The 18233-nt window shown below is 39.5% G+C and overlaps 3 long non-coding RNA genes across 3 annotated transcripts; all 3 read left to right on the top strand.

The window, feature by feature from the left end:
• The first annotated feature begins 1672 nt into the window (after positions 1 to 1672).
• Positions 1673 to 3187, top strand: LOC132422627 (uncharacterized). Its single transcript, XR_009518860.1, has 2 exons — positions 1673 to 1838; positions 2592 to 3187. It is a non-coding gene; the product is annotated as an uncharacterized lncRNA (long non-coding RNA).
• Positions 3188 to 8672: 5485 nt separating this feature from the next.
• On the top strand, positions 8673 to 10187 carry LOC132422621 (uncharacterized). Its single transcript, XR_009518859.1, has 2 exons — positions 8673 to 8838; positions 9592 to 10187. It is a non-coding gene; the product is annotated as an uncharacterized lncRNA (long non-coding RNA).
• A 5474-nt stretch (positions 10188 to 15661) lies between these two features.
• LOC132422616 (uncharacterized) lies at positions 15662 to 17176 on the top strand. The gene is made up of 2 exons (XR_009518858.1): positions 15662 to 15827; positions 16581 to 17176. It is a non-coding gene; the product is annotated as an uncharacterized lncRNA (long non-coding RNA).
• Positions 17177 to 18233: the final 1057 nt, after the last annotated feature.

Raw genomic sequence — 18233 nt, 5'->3', positions numbered from 1 at the left:
ATGTAACAGTAGTATTTTTTACTTTAACTTCACTTTATAATAACTTTGAAATGTTTTAATTTAATTGACCATACGTAATCTTGTACATGATAAGCCAGATGAAATATTCAAATTAAATATTGCAAGGTATATATATATATATATATATATATATATATATAGAAAGAGAGAGAGAGAGAGAGAGAGAGAGAAATGTGTTACCGAAAGTGAGAGACAGTGTGAGAGAGAGAGAAAGAGAGAGAGAGAGAGAGAGAGATTGAGAGAGAGAGAGAGATTACAAAGTTTGGTAAACTCAAAATCTGCAGAGCTGAAAGCCTGCTGGAAGCCCATCCAACAGGGTAATCGTCTTTTACCTTGGTGACGGTCAGCCTTGTTCTATTGAGGAGGTCAGTGGATTGGAAGAGCAATTCCCAGCTTAGAGAAGGCAACCACCTTTACTCAGGCCACTGTTGTAAATAATACTCTCGTGCAAAACATCCTTACAGAAACACCCAGAATAATGTTTGACCAGATAACCGGGGACCATATGCCAGGGAAGCTGACCCATAAATTAACCGCCAAACCTTCCTTCCAGCACACCGACAAATTCTATGAAGAAAGTAGAGCAGGAAATAGGCTTATTTGACATATGTTCCACAGTGAGCAAAATGGAAAGTGTAAAACGTAGGTTAAAATTTTAACAAACTTATTATTAATCATTAAGAAGTTGTATATGAATGGCAATGAACCTCAGTGACTGTATTTTTAATAATGGGATATCAACTTTCTCTGGAATTTACCCCTAGACTTGATGTGAAACAAAACATGTATTTAAATAATTCGTAACTATTAAATACATATAAAATTAGTGACCTGAATGGCATTGCATATTAGATAGAGTTTTCCAAAAATTTCAAAGGGAAAGGAAGCCAGAATATTTAAACACTCCTCTGAGCTTTCTTCAAAAGTTGAAGAAATCCAAAGAGGTCCTTTGGGAGAAATAAGGTAAGAGCATGTGTTATGTCACATTTGGGAGGTATGAGTAAAAGGCTTGGTTTGTATTGTAAGTCTAGGTTCTGATCTGCCAGCTGATTGGAATTATGGTAGACGAAACTACGCTCCTAGTGAATTCCTTGTAGCCGGAAGTGAAACAGATTTACAAAGTTCATAAGAATGTGACTGCTGGATGTTATTAATTTGAAGGAGCAAAACAGTGAAAGGGCGTCCCTAGAGGTGACCACTTTACTAAACGTATTTCAGTATCACGGTGGGAAGTCATCAGAGATGATCCGCAACCTTCCCTCAGTCCATTTTAGAAGAGGAGAAGAGACTTCACTTAGCAAGCCATGGATCAAGAGGAAATGCATTATAAGAGGGGCTTGAGATAAAGAGAATGGTGTCACCAGGTAGCCAGGCCTTTCTCAAACCAGTATGCACAATAAAATGGCCACCAGTTCAAGTGCAACTAGGCAGGCACTTTTAGAAGTCAAGGAAGGTGAAAGATAGAAAAGGGTCATCTTCCCCAATCAAGAAATGGAACGTTTGTCTGCAAGTTAGAGAAGCTTCAAAATCCTCCCACTGCCATAAACCACTGAAACGGAGAACTAAGGCAGGGACTCTGTGAGTCATGAGAACATAATCTAGTGAGGAGATCCTGGCGCAGGACATTTCCTGTTTTCAGAGTCCCTGCCAAGCCAGTTATGGATGGATTTGCATTTGGTTGGGAAATGACTGAACCAGTCCAGTTTTGGTAGCTCCGCTTCCCCCTGGGTGGGGCAGCAAACACCAATAAAAAGGGCCTCTGCTGCACGACAGCTATCCTCCTGCTACTCGAGTTCTGATTGACTTTGGCGAACCTGGTGAGTATGATTCTTCAGTTCAACTTTGTTCTCGGGCCCCCGAATGTTGAGTTTATGCTGGAGACCGCAAATTTGATGGGTCCAAAGTTATGATCAAGGGTACAATGTTACTTAGTGGATGGGAACTTGGAATCTGGGCACAATGTTATATTGTATTTACTAGATTTCTGATACCTAGTTTGAATTCCTCTATTGAACAAGAAATTAAAAGGAAATTTTGACATGAAGGGATAAAGAGTAAAGTATTTACCTTTTTCTGTGCCTTTCTGTTGGACCTCTGCTGTGATTTCAGAGGCATTAATCTTAGAAGGTGTGATGCCCTTACATTCATCCTGATTGCCCTTTGCTTTGTACATAAGTAATCGTGTCGGGACCTCATGAGAAAAAATGGTGATAGAAATTGCTTGTGAGTTTGCCCAGGATTTTAGAACTTGTGATGGCCTTTTTTAAAGATGAGGTTTTCATTAAAAAAAGAAGAACAAAGAAACCAAAAGAGAAAACACTGCTGGTTTCTTTTAAAAAAAGATATTTTCTTTGGAAATGTTGTATGAGAAAAGAGAAGGTTGTCTCTGGGCTGATGAATAGATTTGCTAAAGAACGAGAGAGAAGTCAGAAATTCATTAAAAGGTATTAAAGAGATTAACACCCATTTTTAGAGATTGGAGAGATCCTGTCTATTTGAGTTGTCAAAGCTTTGGGTCTTCTCTCTGAAGGAATTCCTTCTGGTGAACATGGTCATATACTTTCTTTCAGATATTAAGACTCCAGAAAGATGTCTTCTCAAGAGCAGCAGTGCAAGCAGCAGTGCAAGATACCTCCAGTGTGCCCAACAAAGTGCCCTGATCCTTGCTCACCTAAAAAGGGTACAGACCCTTGCCAACCTATAAAGTGCACTGAGAAATGCACTCCTGTGCCACCTCCCGAGCAATGCCAGCAGAAGTGCCCACCCAAGAACAAGTAACAGCTTCAGGTTTTATCTGCCTCTGGAAAGGATAAGGACAATCAGCTCATCTAGTTCCACAGCTCCATCTTCATCTTCTCTTCAAAGCCTATCATGGATACAGGAGAAGCTTTCCACCCTTCAGCCTGCAGTGTGCGTGTGGGGATTCCTGACGGTCAGAGGTTTCCTATCTGAGTCTGCTATGCTGCTTCCCTCTGGGAGGTATCCGAAAAAGCATCCCAGAGCCTCAGAGGGAAGAGCAGTATCTCTCCTCCTGAGCGCCCTCTGAGGATTCTCCCACTGTCTTCTGTGTGTGTCTGTCATCTAGGCAGCGGTTTCTGCCAGATGAGCAATTGTTACTTATCCTCCATTTCCTGAATAAAATACAATTTTTTTTGTGATGGTAAAAGTATTTTGTTTCTTTGAAAACCTGCTTTTAGCAATATCATATCATAATTTTGGTTGATTTCTATCCTTCTTCGATCCAAATTTCAGGCTCTCACAACCAGTGTTATGTGAATTTTGAGTTATATCGATGATTATTTGTATATAATTTCAAATCCAGGTTATTTTCTTAATTATTGCTTGATTGATTTGAGGAACAAATTATTTAACTCCTCAGAAGTTCAATCCCTTTACTAAAATGTGGGGAAAATCACCTTTACAGTGCCAACTGGCTTAGGCATAAAATTTACATGAATGTGTGTAATTCAGTTGCCACAATGCTGGGCACATAATTAGCACTTTGTGAGGTGGCAAGTCATCATTATCTCTGTCATCATCACTGTCACCACCATCACCATGTTTGCTCTAGCAGGAAAGAGGCTCAGACATACCGAGCACAGCACATACGGAGATTCTTAAAGTATATTACACTTTCATATTCTGTGTTCCTCTTCTTTTCCAACTTAACCGTATTTATAACATCATGTGACACATTAAATGCTTTGGGAAATTATTGGGATATTCTGCATAAAATTATAGTAGTTCTGAATTCATGGGTAGTACAAATAAAGGGAAGTGTAAAGGGTCCTTGCCAGGCAAAGTGCTGCCTGCTCTCCATGTACACAACACGTTCTTCTTACTGCAAAACTCAACAACCTCAGTGTCTTATTATATTTTCTCACGTCTGAAATTACTTTCCTGACCGATTTGACCCCACTTTGGGGGGACACTTGGGTTTCCAATGTTTACCTAGATTTACAAAATGACTGTTGCTATGCAGCTTGTTTTCTAAGTGTATAGCTTACAGATCCAGTAAGCCGTGAAAAGGGTTGTGTTCTTTAAGCATATCTCTTCTTGTGGTCCTAGAAGTAAAGGAGTCCAAGATGCCAGAACTGCAGGAAAAAAGAAGATGTCCAGATTACTGCCCAACGCTTAGCAGACTATTACATGAGGGAGAAATCAACACTGATATTTGGGAGTTGTCTCTCCTCTAGCTAGTGTTATTTGACCTGACACAGAAATTACTCTTTGAGGTGGGAGGCTTCTATAAAAAAATCTTAAAATTATGGCATTGGCTTAGAGTCTGGAGGTGGTTGGCAAGGAATCTGATATTGGAATCCATAAATGTGGTGATACATTTGATTCAATGGCAAAATGTTTGCAGTAATGGTTGTCCATGGTATTCTGAGATGCAGACCAAATATTGGTCACTTGTTGATTTGACCAGGGTATTTCAATTAATGTATGTTCAGAAAAAAATTTCTGGTTGGCAGCTCAGAAATAAAGAAAAATGGAAAGAAAAAAATAGCCCAGATATTCAGAAGCTTGATGAATTAGGAAACTCAACACTTGTAAGTCCTAAAATGTAAGATATGTGATTAGAAGTGGTTTTGAACTTGAAGTCCAATTTCAGTTGACTGTAACAACAGAGAAAAGAGGCAGAAGTGGTAGTCTATCCACCTGTGTGTCAGGGAGCCTCATGGTAGTTGAATTATGTTCAGGGATCAAGGCAGGAATTTAATCAGGCCAGAAAATTACTTCCAGAAGAGGACCTGAGTGAGGTCCCTGGGACAGAGAAATGATTGGAAGAATGAATTATGTCGGGTGTCTAATAAGTTTTTGAGGAATTGACAACTAAATAAAGTATGTGCCAAAACAAAAAACACTGATTTTTCAAGAATTGTAACGACTTTCCAGCCCTCCTTTCCCCACTTTCCACACTACCTACTTCGGATGTGGTCAGTATAGGTGACTAGAAGGGATTATCCACTGTGAGGTGGATACAAGGCCCGCAGAGAAGAATTGTTAAGGGAAGCTCTCTCAGAGAGTAGTATCAGAGCCTAAGAGAGGCAAGGAGGACAAGGCACACAAAGATTCTGAAACTTTCTTACGGTTTTGTAGGATGGTTTTTCTTTCACCTTTTCCATCCGGTATTATTGAGGTCGTATTGACAAATTAAACTGGACATATTTGTGGTGCATAATGAGATGATTTGACATATGTGTACTTTGTGCAGTGATTACCACCATCAGTCACTTAATACATTAATCACTTCACCATTAACTATTTAAATATGCCTATGTCCGTGTAATTGTGTGTGTGTGTGTGTGTGTGTGTGTATGTGTGTGTGTGTGTGTGTGTGCGTGATGAGAATGCTTAGGGTCTATTTTCTGAGCAAGTTTCAACTACACAACTGAGTGTTATTAACTAGACTCACTATGATGTTCCGTAGACTCCCAGAGCTTCTTCATCGTATGATGCAGGTTTGTACCCATTGTCCAACATCTCCTCTTTTGCCGAACCCCTCAGCCCCTGCTGACCACCATTCTAGTCTCTGTTTCTGTGACATCTTTGAGTTTGGAAACACATTCCTAAATAAACAATGGCTCGAAGAAGAAATAACAAATAAATTGAAAATACTTTGGGATGAATAAAAATGGAAATAAAGCATAGAAGACCTTTAGGGATAAATGTGATGCAGTGCATAGAGAGCAACTAACAGCTGGAGGCATCTATGTTGCAAAAGATAAAGGATCTCAGATCAGTAACCTGAAAGACATGTATGCATATCTGTGGGTTTATGAAAAGAGAAAACACCTAACACTAAATAGAGCAAAATATAAGCAGTGATTTTTCTTGGCAGTTTATTAGATGTGTTCATTTTTGAACAACTTTATGTTTTCCCAATTATATATTATATACTGTAATTTCATTTTTATAGCCATTTATTATAATATTTAAATGGTTTATAGTAGTGAAGATGTGGCTGAGCTTGAGAGAAAGGTTAGGTCCTGGTCTTCTGGCACATGCTTATCTGGTGACTCTTCTCAAGTCTCAAGTGTCTCCTCTTTCTCTTCCTCTCCTCTTCATTCTCCTCTTCTTCCTCCTTTTCCATTATAAAATGACATTCCTAAGAAGCTTCCTGATTAATTGCCCAAGACACATTACTAGGCCAGTTCTTCCTTCAGACTGCAGGTAGAATATGAAAGATAGGAAAGGATTATTACTAAATGCATGGGCAACATGTCAGAGTACCAACTTGGATGGTTATGTTGTATATATGGGGCAGTGAAGGTAATATGGCAGGTTGAGGGTTCTGGAGGGTTGAAAAGGAAGACTGAGAATAAACAGTGAAAACCTTTTCATATTACTGTCTTCAAAGCCATAAAACATGTTTGGAAAGAGCAGAAGAAAGCAAGTATTTCATATGAGCCCTAAGTCCATATTTCATCTAGATTTCAGACCTTAGAGCTCTGATCTTCTCTCCACTCCCAACCCACTCTCAATCACTTATATGTGATGCTGTGAGTCTTAAATGGTATCTTATATCTATTTTTGGTTTCACACAATTGAAACCTGATATTTACTTATGGAATACAAGGGATTTATTTCCTGATAAAGGAATTTTAAGCACACGACGGCACTCTAGGGCAGTGTTCATGTCAGGTGAGAGGGACATCCTGATTCCATGAAACATGTGTTCCCACATTCCACAGTAATATAAAGTGAGAGTTGCAACTTTATTTCTAAACCAGACAGGGCCCTTCACCAGCCACGGCCCATCACGAGAAGCTTCAGTGCCCAAGGGGACAGCAGAGAAAAGAGTAGTGCTCAGGTCCAGGAGAGAAGAGAGGAACTGTAGAAGAACTCTTGACAGCTGAATCTCTGAAAAGGTAGAAATAAGGTATTTGGAGAACATGCTAGGGCACTGGTTCCTGAACTTCAGTTATTTTCTAAAAGTTCATTATATTTGTCATAATTCCACATCAGAGGTGTCATGTAACAGTAGTATTTTTTACTTTAACTTCACTTTATAATAACTTTGAAATGTTTTAATTTAATTGACCATACGTAATCTTGTACATGATAAGCCAGATGAAATATTCAAATTAAATATTGCAAGGTATATATATATATATATATATATATATATATATAGAAAGAGAGAGAGAGAGAGAGAGAGAGAGAAATGTGTTACCGAAAGTGAGAGACAGTGTGAGAGAGAGAGAAAGAGAGAGAGAGAGAGAGAGAGATTGAGAGAGAGAGAGAGATTACAAAGTTTGGTAAACTCAAAATCTGCAGAGCTGAAAGCCTGCTGGAAGCCCATCCAACAGGGTAATCGTCTTTTACCTTGGTGACGGTCAGCCTTGTTCTATTGAGGAGGTCAGTGGATTGGAAGAGCAATTCCCAGCTTAGAGAAGGCAACCACCTTTACTCAGGCCACTGTTGTAAATAATACTCTCGTGCAAAACATCCTTACAGAAACACCCAGAATAATGTTTGACCAGATAACCGGGGACCATATGCCAGGGAAGCTGACCCATAAATTAACCGCCAAACCTTCCTTCCAGCACACCGACAAATTCTATGAAGAAAGTAGAGCAGGAAATAGGCTTATTTGACATATGTTCCACAGTGAGCAAAATGGAAAGTGTAAAACGTAGGTTAAAATTTTAACAAACTTATTATTAATCATTAAGAAGTTGTATATGAATGGCAATGAACCTCAGTGACTGTATTTTTAATAATGGGATATCAACTTTCTCTGGAATTTACCCCTAGACTTGATGTGAAACAAAACATGTATTTAAATAATTCGTAACTATTAAATACATATAAAATTAGTGACCTGAATGGCATTGCATATTAGATAGAGTTTTCCAAAAATTTCAAAGGGAAAGGAAGCCAGAATATTTAAACACTCCTCTGAGCTTTCTTCAAAAGTTGAAGAAATCCAAAGAGGTCCTTTGGGAGAAATAAGGTAAGAGCATGTGTTATGTCACATTTGGGAGGTATGAGTAAAAGGCTTGGTTTGTATTGTAAGTCTAGGTTCTGATCTGCCAGCTGATTGGAATTATGGTAGACGAAACTACGCTCCTAGTGAATTCCTTGTAGCCGGAAGTGAAACAGATTTACAAAGTTCATAAGAATGTGACTGCTGGATGTTATTAATTTGAAGGAGCAAAACAGTGAAAGGGCGTCCCTAGAGGTGACCACTTTACTAAACGTATTTCAGTATCACGGTGGGAAGTCATCAGAGATGATCCGCAACCTTCCCTCAGTCCATTTTAGAAGAGGAGAAGAGACTTCACTTAGCAAGCCATGGATCAAGAGGAAATGCATTATAAGAGGGGCTTGAGATAAAGAGAATGGTGTCACCAGGTAGCCAGGCCTTTCTCAAACCAGTATGCACAATAAAATGGCCACCAGTTCAAGTGCAACTAGGCAGGCACTTTTAGAAGTCAAGGAAGGTGAAAGATAGAAAAGGGTCATCTTCCCCAATCAAGAAATGGAACGTTTGTCTGCAAGTTAGAGAAGCTTCAAAATCCTCCCACTGCCATAAACCACTGAAACGGAGAACTAAGGCAGGGACTCTGTGAGTCATGAGAACATAATCTAGTGAGGAGATCCTGGCGCAGGACATTTCCTGTTTTCAGAGTCCCTGCCAAGCCAGTTATGGATGGATTTGCATTTGGTTGGGAAATGACTGAACCAGTCCAGTTTTGGTAGCTCCGCTTCCCCCTGGGTGGGGCAGCAAACACCAATAAAAAGGGCCTCTGCTGCACGACAGCTATCCTCCTGCTACTCGAGTTCTGATTGACTTTGGCGAACCTGGTGAGTATGATTCTTCAGTTCAACTTTGTTCTCGGGCCCCCGAATGTTGAGTTTATGCTGGAGACCGCAAATTTGATGGGTCCAAAGTTATGATCAAGGGTACAATGTTACTTAGTGGATGGGAACTTGGAATCTGGGCACAATGTTATATTGTATTTACTAGATTTCTGATACCTAGTTTGAATTCCTCTATTGAACAAGAAATTAAAAGGAAATTTTGACATGAAGGGATAAAGAGTAAAGTATTTACCTTTTTCTGTGCCTTTCTGTTGGACCTCTGCTGTGATTTCAGAGGCATTAATCTTAGAAGGTGTGATGCCCTTACATTCATCCTGATTGCCCTTTGCTTTGTACATAAGTAATCGTGTCGGGACCTCATGAGAAAAAATGGTGATAGAAATTGCTTGTGAGTTTGCCCAGGATTTTAGAACTTGTGATGGCCTTTTTTAAAGATGAGGTTTTCATTAAAAAAAGAAGAACAAAGAAACCAAAAGAGAAAACACTGCTGGTTTCTTTTAAAAAAAGATATTTTCTTTGGAAATGTTGTATGAGAAAAGAGAAGGTTGTCTCTGGGCTGATGAATAGATTTGCTAAAGAACGAGAGAGAAGTCAGAAATTCATTAAAAGGTATTAAAGAGATTAACACCCATTTTTAGAGATTGGAGAGATCCTGTCTATTTGAGTTGTCAAAGCTTTGGGTCTTCTCTCTGAAGGAATTCCTTCTGGTGAACATGGTCATATACTTTCTTTCAGATATTAAGACTCCAGAAAGATGTCTTCTCAAGAGCAGCAGTGCAAGCAGCAGTGCAAGATACCTCCAGTGTGCCCAACAAAGTGCCCTGATCCTTGCTCACCTAAAAAGGGTACAGACCCTTGCCAACCTATAAAGTGCACTGAGAAATGCACTCCTGTGCCACCTCCCGAGCAATGCCAGCAGAAGTGCCCACCCAAGAACAAGTAACAGCTTCAGGTTTTATCTGCCTCTGGAAAGGATAAGGACAATCAGCTCATCTAGTTCCACAGCTCCATCTTCATCTTCTCTTCAAAGCCTATCATGGATACAGGAGAAGCTTTCCACCCTTCAGCCTGCAGTGTGCGTGTGGGGATTCCTGACGGTCAGAGGTTTCCTATCTGAGTCTGCTATGCTGCTTCCCTCTGGGAGGTATCCGAAAAAGCATCCCAGAGCCTCAGAGGGAAGAGCAGTATCTCTCCTCCTGAGCGCCCTCTGAGGATTCTCCCACTGTCTTCTGTGTGTGTCTGTCATCTAGGCAGCGGTTTCTGCCAGATGAGCAATTGTTACTTATCCTCCATTTCCTGAATAAAATACAATTTTTTTTGTGATGGTAAAAGTATTTTGTTTCTTTGAAAACCTGCTTTTAGCAATATCATATCATAATTTTGGTTGATTTCTATCCTTCTTCGATCCAAATTTCAGGCTCTCACAACCAGTGTTATGTGAATTTTGAGTTATATCGATGATTATTTGTATATAATTTCAAATCCAGGTTATTTTCTTAATTATTGCTTGATTGATTTGAGGAACAAATTATTTAACTCCTCAGAAGTTCAATCCCTTTACTAAAATGTGGGGAAAATCACCTTTACAGTGCCAACTGGCTTAGGCATAAAATTTACATGAATGTGTGTAATTCAGTTGCCACAATGCTGGGCACATAATTAGCACTTTGTGAGGTGGCAAGTCATCATTATCTCTGTCATCATCACTGTCACCACCATCACCATGTTTGCTCTAGCAGGAAAGAGGCTCAGACATACCGAGCACAGCACATACGGAGATTCTTAAAGTATATTACACTTTCATATTCTGTGTTCCTCTTCTTTTCCAACTTAACCGTATTTATAACATCATGTGACACATTAAATGCTTTGGGAAATTATTGGGATATTCTGCATAAAATTATAGTAGTTCTGAATTCATGGGTAGTACAAATAAAGGGAAGTGTAAAGGGTCCTTGCCAGGCAAAGTGCTGCCTGCTCTCCATGTACACAACACGTTCTTCTTACTGCAAAACTCAACAACCTCAGTGTCTTATTATATTTTCTCACGTCTGAAATTACTTTCCTGACCGATTTGACCCCACTTTGGGGGGACACTTGGGTTTCCAATGTTTACCTAGATTTACAAAATGACTGTTGCTATGCAGCTTGTTTTCTAAGTGTATAGCTTACAGATCCAGTAAGCCGTGAAAAGGGTTGTGTTCTTTAAGCATATCTCTTCTTGTGGTCCTAGAAGTAAAGGAGTCCAAGATGCCAGAACTGCAGGAAAAAAGAAGATGTCCAGATTACTGCCCAACGCTTAGCAGACTATTACATGAGGGAGAAATCAACACTGATATTTGGGAGTTGTCTCTCCTCTAGCTAGTGTTATTTGACCTGACACAGAAATTACTCTTTGAGGTGGGAGGCTTCTATAAAAAAATCTTAAAATTATGGCATTGGCTTAGAGTCTAGAGGTGGTTGGCAAGGAATCTGATATTGGAATCCATAAATGTGGTGATACATTTGATTCAATGGCAAAATGTTTGCAGTAATGGTTGTCCATGGTATTCTGAGATGCAGACCAAATATTGGTCACTTGTTGATTTGACCAGGGTATTTCAATTAATGTATGTTCAGAAAAAAATTTCTGGTTGGCAGTTCAGAAATAAAGAAAAATGGAAAGAAAAAAATAGCCCAGATATTCAGAAGCTTGATGAATTAGGAAACTCAACACTTGTAAGTCCTAAAATGTAAGATATGTGATTAGAAGTGGTTTTGAACTTGAAGTCCAATTTCAGTTGACTGTAACAACAGAGAAAAGAGGCAGAAGTGGTAGTCTATCCACCTGTGTGTCAGGGAGCCTCATGGTAGTTGAATTATGTTCAGGGATCAAGGCAGGAATTTAATCAGGCCAGAAAATTACTTCCAGAAGAGGACCTGAGTGAGGTCCCTGGGACAGAGAAATGATTGGAAGAATGAATTATGTCGGGTGTCTAATAAGTTTTTGAGGAATTGACAACTAAATAAAGTATGTGCCAAAACAAAAAACACTGATTTTTCAAGAATTGTAACGACTTTCCAGCCCTCCTTTCCCCACTTTCCACACTACCTACTTCGGATGTGGTCAGTATAGGTGACTAGAAGGGATTATCCACTGTGAGGTGGATACAAAGCCCGCAGAGAAGAATTGTTAAGGGAAGCTCTCTCAGAGAGTAGTATCAGAGCCTAAGAGAGGCAAGGAGGACAAGGCACACAAAGATTCTGAAACTTTCTTACGGTTTTGTAGGATGGTTTTTCTTTCACCTTTTCCATCCGGTATTATTGAGGTCGTATTGACAAATTAAACTGGACATATTTGTGGTGCATAATGAGATGATTTGACATATGTGTACTTTGTGCAGTGATTACCACCATCAGTCACTTAATACATTAATCACTTCACCATTAACTATTTAAATATGCCTATGTCCGTGTAATTGTGTGTGTGTGTGTGTGTGTGTGTGTGTGTGTGTGCGTGATGAGAATGCTTAGGGTCTATTTTCTGAGCAAGTTTCAACTACACAACTGAGTGTTATTAACTAGACTCACTATGATGTTCCGTAGACTCCCAGAGCTTCTTCATCGTATGATGCAGGTTTGTACCCATTGTCCAACATCTCCTCTTTTGCCGAACCCCTCAGCCCCTGCTGACCACCATTCTAGTCTCTGTTTCTGTGACATCTTTGAGTTTGGAAACACATTCTTAAATAAACAATGGCTCGAAGAAGAAATAACAAATAAATTGAAAATACTTTGGGATGAATAAAAATGGAAATAAAGCATAGAAGACCTTTAGGGATAAATGTGATGCAGTGCATAGAGAGCAACTAACGGCTGGAGGCATCTATGTTGCAAAAGATAAAGGATCTCAGATCAGTAACCTGAAAGACATGTATGCATATCTGTGGGTTTATGAAAAGAGAAAACACCTAACACTAAATAGAGCAAAATATAAGCAGTGATTTTTCTTGGCAGTTTATTAGATGTGTTCATTTTTGAACAACTTTATGTTTTCCCAATTATATATTGTAATTTCATTTTTATAGCCATTTATTATAATATTTAAATGGTTTATAGTAGTGAAGATGTGGCTGAGCTTGAGAGAAAGGTTAGGTCCTGGTCTTCTGGCACATGCTTATCTGGTGACTCTTCTCAAGTCTCAAGTGTCTCCTCTTTCTCTTCCTCTCCTCTTCATTCTCCTCTTCTTCCTCCTTTTCCATTATAAAATGACATTCCTAAGAAGCTTCCTGATTAATTGCCCAAGACACATTACTAGGCCAGTTCTTCCTTCAGACTGCAGGTAGAATATGAAAGATAGGAAAGGATTATTACTAAATGCATGGGCAACATGTCAGAGTACCAACTTGGATGGTTATGTTGTATATATGGGGCAGTGAAGGTAATATGGCAGGTTGAGGGTTCTGGAGGGTTGAAAAGGAAGACTGAGAATAAACAGTGAAAACCTTTTCATATTACTGTCTTCAAAGCCATAAAACATGTTTGGAAAGAGCAGAAGAAAGCAAGTATTTCATATGAGCCCTAAGTCCATATTTCATCTAGATTTCAGACCTTAGAGCTCTGATCTTCTCTCCACTCCCAACCCACTCTCAATCACTTATATGTGATGCTGTGAGTCTTAAATGGTATCTTATATCTATTTTTGGTTTCACACAATTGAAACCTGATATTTACTTATGGAATACAAGGGATTTATTTCCTGATAAAGGAATTTTAAGCACACGACGGCACTCTAGGGCAGTGTTCATGTCAGGTGAGAGGGACATCCTGATTCCATGAAACATGTGTTCCCACATTCCACAGTAATATAAAGTGAGAGTTGCAACTTTATTTCTAAACCAGACAGGGCCCTTCACCAGCCACGGCCCATCACGAGAAGCTTCAGTGCCCAAGGGGACAGCAGAGAAAAGAGTAGTGCTCAGGTCCAGGAGAGAAGAGAGGAACTGTAGAAGAACTCTTGACAGCTGAATCTCTGAAAAGGTAGAAATAAGGTATTTGGAGAACATGCTAGGGCACTGGTTCCTGAACTTCAGTTATTTTCTAAAAGTTCATTATATTTGTCATAATTCCACATCAGAGGTGTCATGTAACAGTAGTATTTTTTACTTTAACTTCACTTTATAATAACTTTGAAATGTTTTAATTTAATTGACCATACGTAATCTTGTACATGATAAGCCAGATGAAATATTCAAATTAAATATTGCAAGGTATATATATATATATATATATATATATATATATATATATATATATAGAAAGAGAGAGAGAGAGAGAGAGAGAGAAATGTGTTACCGAAAGTGAGAGACAGTGTGAGAGAGAGAGAAAGAGAGAGAGAGAGAGAGAGAGATTGAGAGAGAGAGAGAGATTACAAAGTTTGGTAAACTCAAAATCTGCAGAGCTGAAAGCCTGCTGGAAGCCCATCCAACAGGGTAATCGTCTTTTACCTTGGTGACGGTCAGCCTTGTTCTATTGAGGAGGTCAGTGGATTGGAAGAGCAATTCCCAGCTTAGAGAAGGCAACCACCTTTACTCAGGCCACTGTTGTAAATAATACTCTCGTGCAAAACATCCTTACAGAAACACCCAGAATAATGTTTGACCAGATAACCGGGGACCATATGCCAGGGAAGCTGACCCATAAATTAACCGCCAAACCTTCCTTCCAGCACACCGACAAATTCTATGAAGAAAGTAGAGCAGGAAATAGGCTTATTTGACATATGTTCCACAGTGAGCAAAATGGAAAGTGTAAAACGTAGGTTAAAATTTTAACAAACTTATTATTAATCATTAAGAAGTTGTATATGAATGGCAATGAACCTCAGTGACTGTATTTTTAATAATGGGATATCAACTTTCTCTGGAATTTACCCCTAGACTTGATGTGAAACAAAACATGTATTTAAATAATTCGTAACTATTAAATACATATAAAATTAGTGACCTGAATGGCATTGCATATTAGATAGAGTTTTCCAAAAATTTCAAAGGGAAAGGAAGCCAGAATATTTAAACACTCCTCTGAGCTTTCTTCAAAAGTTGAAGAAATCCAAAGAGGTCCTTTGGGAGAAATAAGGTAAGAGCATGTGTTATGTCACGTTTGGGAGGTATGAGTAAAAGGCTTGGTTTGTATTGTAAGTCTAGGTTCTGATCTGCCAGCTGATTGGAATTATGGTAGACGAAACTACGCTCCTAGTGAATTCCTTGTAGCCGGAAGTGAAACAGATTTACAAAGTTCATAAGAATGTGACTGCTGGATGTTATTAATTTGAAGGAGCAAAACAGTGAAAGGGCGTCCCTAGAGGTGACCACTTTACTAAACGTATTTCAGTATCACGGTGGGAAGTCATCAGAGATGATCCGCAACCTTCCCTCAGTCCATTTTAGAAGAGGAGAAGAGACTTCACTTAGCAAGCCATGGATCAAGAGGAAATGCATTATAAGAGGGGCTTGAGATAAAGAGAATGGTGTCACCAGGTAGCCAGGCCTTTCTCAAACCAGTATGCACAATAAAATGGCCACCAGTTCAAGTGCAACTAGGCAGGCACTTTTAGAAGTCAAGGAAGGTGAAAGATAGAAAAGGGTCATCTTCCCCAATCAAGAAATGGAACGTTTGTCTGCAAGTTAGAGAAGCTTCAAAATCCTCCCACTGCCATAAACCACTGAAACGGAGAACTAAGGCAGGGACTCTGTGAGTCATGAGAACATAATCTAGTGAGGAGATCCTGGCGCAGGACATTTCCTGTTTTCAGAGTCCCTGCCAAGCCAGTTATGGATGGATTTGCATTTGGTTGGGAAATGACTGAACCAGTCCAGTTTTGGTAGCTCCGCTTCCCCCTGGGTGGGGCAGCAAACACCAATAAAAAGGGCCTCTGCTGCACGACAGCTATCCTCCTGCTACTCGAGTTCTGATTGACTTTGGCGAACCTGGTGAGTATGATTCTTCAGTTCAACTTTGTTCTCGGGCCCCCGAATGTTGAGTTTATGCTGGAGACCGCAAATTTGATGGGTCCAAAGTTATGATCAAGGGTACAATGTTACTTAGTGGATGGGAACTTGGAATCTGGGCACAATGTTATATTGTATTTACTAGATTTCTGATACCTAGTTTGAATTCCTCTATTGAACAAGAAATTAAAAGGAAATTTTGACATGAAGGGATAAAGAGTAAAGTATTTACCTTTTTCTGTGCCTTTCTGTTGGACCTCTGCTGTGATTTCAGAGGCATTAATCTTAGAAGGTGTGATGCCCTTACATTCATCCTGATTGCCCTTTGCTTTGTACATAAGTAATCGTGTCGGGACCTCATGAGAAAAAATGGTGATAGAAATTGCTTGTGAGTTTGCCCAGGATTTTAGAACTTGTGATGGCCTTTTTTAAAGATGAGGTTTTCATTAAAAAAAGAAGAACAAAGAAACCAAAAGAGAAAACACTGCTGGTTTCTTTTAAAAAAAGATATTTTCTTTGGAAATGTTGTATGAGAAAAGAGAAGGTTGTCTCTGGGCTGATGAATAGATTTGCTAAAGAACGAGAGAGAAGTCAGAAATTCATTAAAAGGTATTAAAGAGATTAACACCCATTTTTAGAGATTGGAGAGATCCTGTCTATTTGAGTTGTCAAAGCTTTGGGTCTTCTCTCTGAAGGAATTCCTTCTGGTGAACATGGTCATATACTTTCTTTCAGATATTAAGACTCCAGAAAGATGTCTTCTCAAGAGCAGCAGTGCAAGCAGCAGTGCAAGATACCTCCAGTGTGCCCAACAAAGTGCCCTGATCCTTGCTCACCTAAAAAGGGTACAGACCCTTGCCAACCCATAAAGTGCCCTGAGAAATGCACTCCTGAGCCACCTCCCCAGCAATGCCAGCAGAAGTGCCCACCCAAGGACAAGTAACAGCTTCAGGTTTTATCTGCCTCTGGAAAGGATAAGGACAATCAGCTCATCTAGTTCCACAGCTCCATCTTCATCTTCTCTTCAAAGCCTATCATGGATACAGGAGAAGCTTTCCACTCTTCAGCCTGCAGTGTGCGTGTGGGGATTCCTGACGGTCAGAGGTTTCCTATCTGAGTCTGCTATGCTGCTTCCCTCTGGGAGGTATCCGAAAAAGCATCCCAGAGCCTCAGAGGGAAGAGCAGCATCTCTCCTCCTGAGCGCCCTCTGAGGATTCTCCCACTGTCTTCTGTGTGTGTCTGTCATCTAGGCAGCGGTTTCTGCCAGATGAGCAATTGTTACTTATCCTCCATTTCCTGAATAAAATACAATTTTTTTTGTGATGGTAAAAGTATTTTGTTTCTTTGAAAACCTGCTTTTAGCAATATCATATCATAATTTTGGTTGATTTCTATCCTTCTTCGATCCAAATTTCAGGCTCTCACAACCAGTGTTATGTGAATTTTGAGTTATATCGATGATTATTTGTATATAATTTCAAATCCAGGTTATTTTCTTAATTATTGCTTGATTGATTTGAGGAACAAATTATTTAACTCCTCAGAGTTCAATCCCTTTACTAAAATGTGGGGAAAATCACCTTTACAGTGCCAACTGGCTTAGGCATAAAATTTACATGAATGTGTGTAATTCAGTTGCCACAATGCTGGGCACATAATTAGCACTTTGTGAGGTAGCAAGTCATAATTATCTCTGTCATCATCACTGTCACCACCATCACCATGTTTGCTCTAGCAGGAAAGAGGCTCAGACATACCGAGCACAGCACATACGGAGATTCTTAAAGTATATTACACTTTCATATTCTGTGTTCCTTTTCTTTTCCAACTTAACTGTATTTATAACATCATGTGACACATTAAATGCTTTGGGAAATTATTGGGATATTCTGCATAAAATTATAGTAGTTCTGAATTCATGGGTAGTACAAATAAAGGGAAGTGTAAAGGGTCCTTGCCAGGCAAAGTGCTGCCTGCTCTCCATGTACACAACACGTTCTTCTTACTGCAAAACTCAACAACCTCAGTGTCTTATTATATTTTCTCACATCTGAAATTACTTTCCTGACCGATTTGACCCCACTTTGGGGGGACACTTGGGTTTCCAATGTTTACCTAGATTTACAAAATGACTGTTGCTATGCAGCTTGTTTTCTAAGTGTATAGCTTACAGATCCAGTAAGCCGTGAAAAGGGTTGTGTTCTTTAAGCATATCTCTTCTTGTGGTCCTAGAAGTAAAGGAGTCCAAGATGCCAGAACTGCAGGAAAAAAGAAGATGTCCAGATTACTGCCCAACGCTTAGCAGACTATTACATGAGGGAGAAATCAACACTGATATTTGGGAGTTGTCTCTCCTCTAGCTAGTGTTATTTGACCTGACACAGAAAT

Source organism: Delphinus delphis, chromosome 1, assembly GCF_949987515.2.
Source record: "Delphinus delphis chromosome 1, mDelDel1.2, whole genome shotgun sequence".
Taxonomy (NCBI): domain Eukaryota; kingdom Metazoa; phylum Chordata; class Mammalia; order Artiodactyla; family Delphinidae; genus Delphinus; species Delphinus delphis.
Note: the sequence above shows the minus strand (reverse complement) of the source record. Positions and strands in the feature narration are given on the sequence as shown.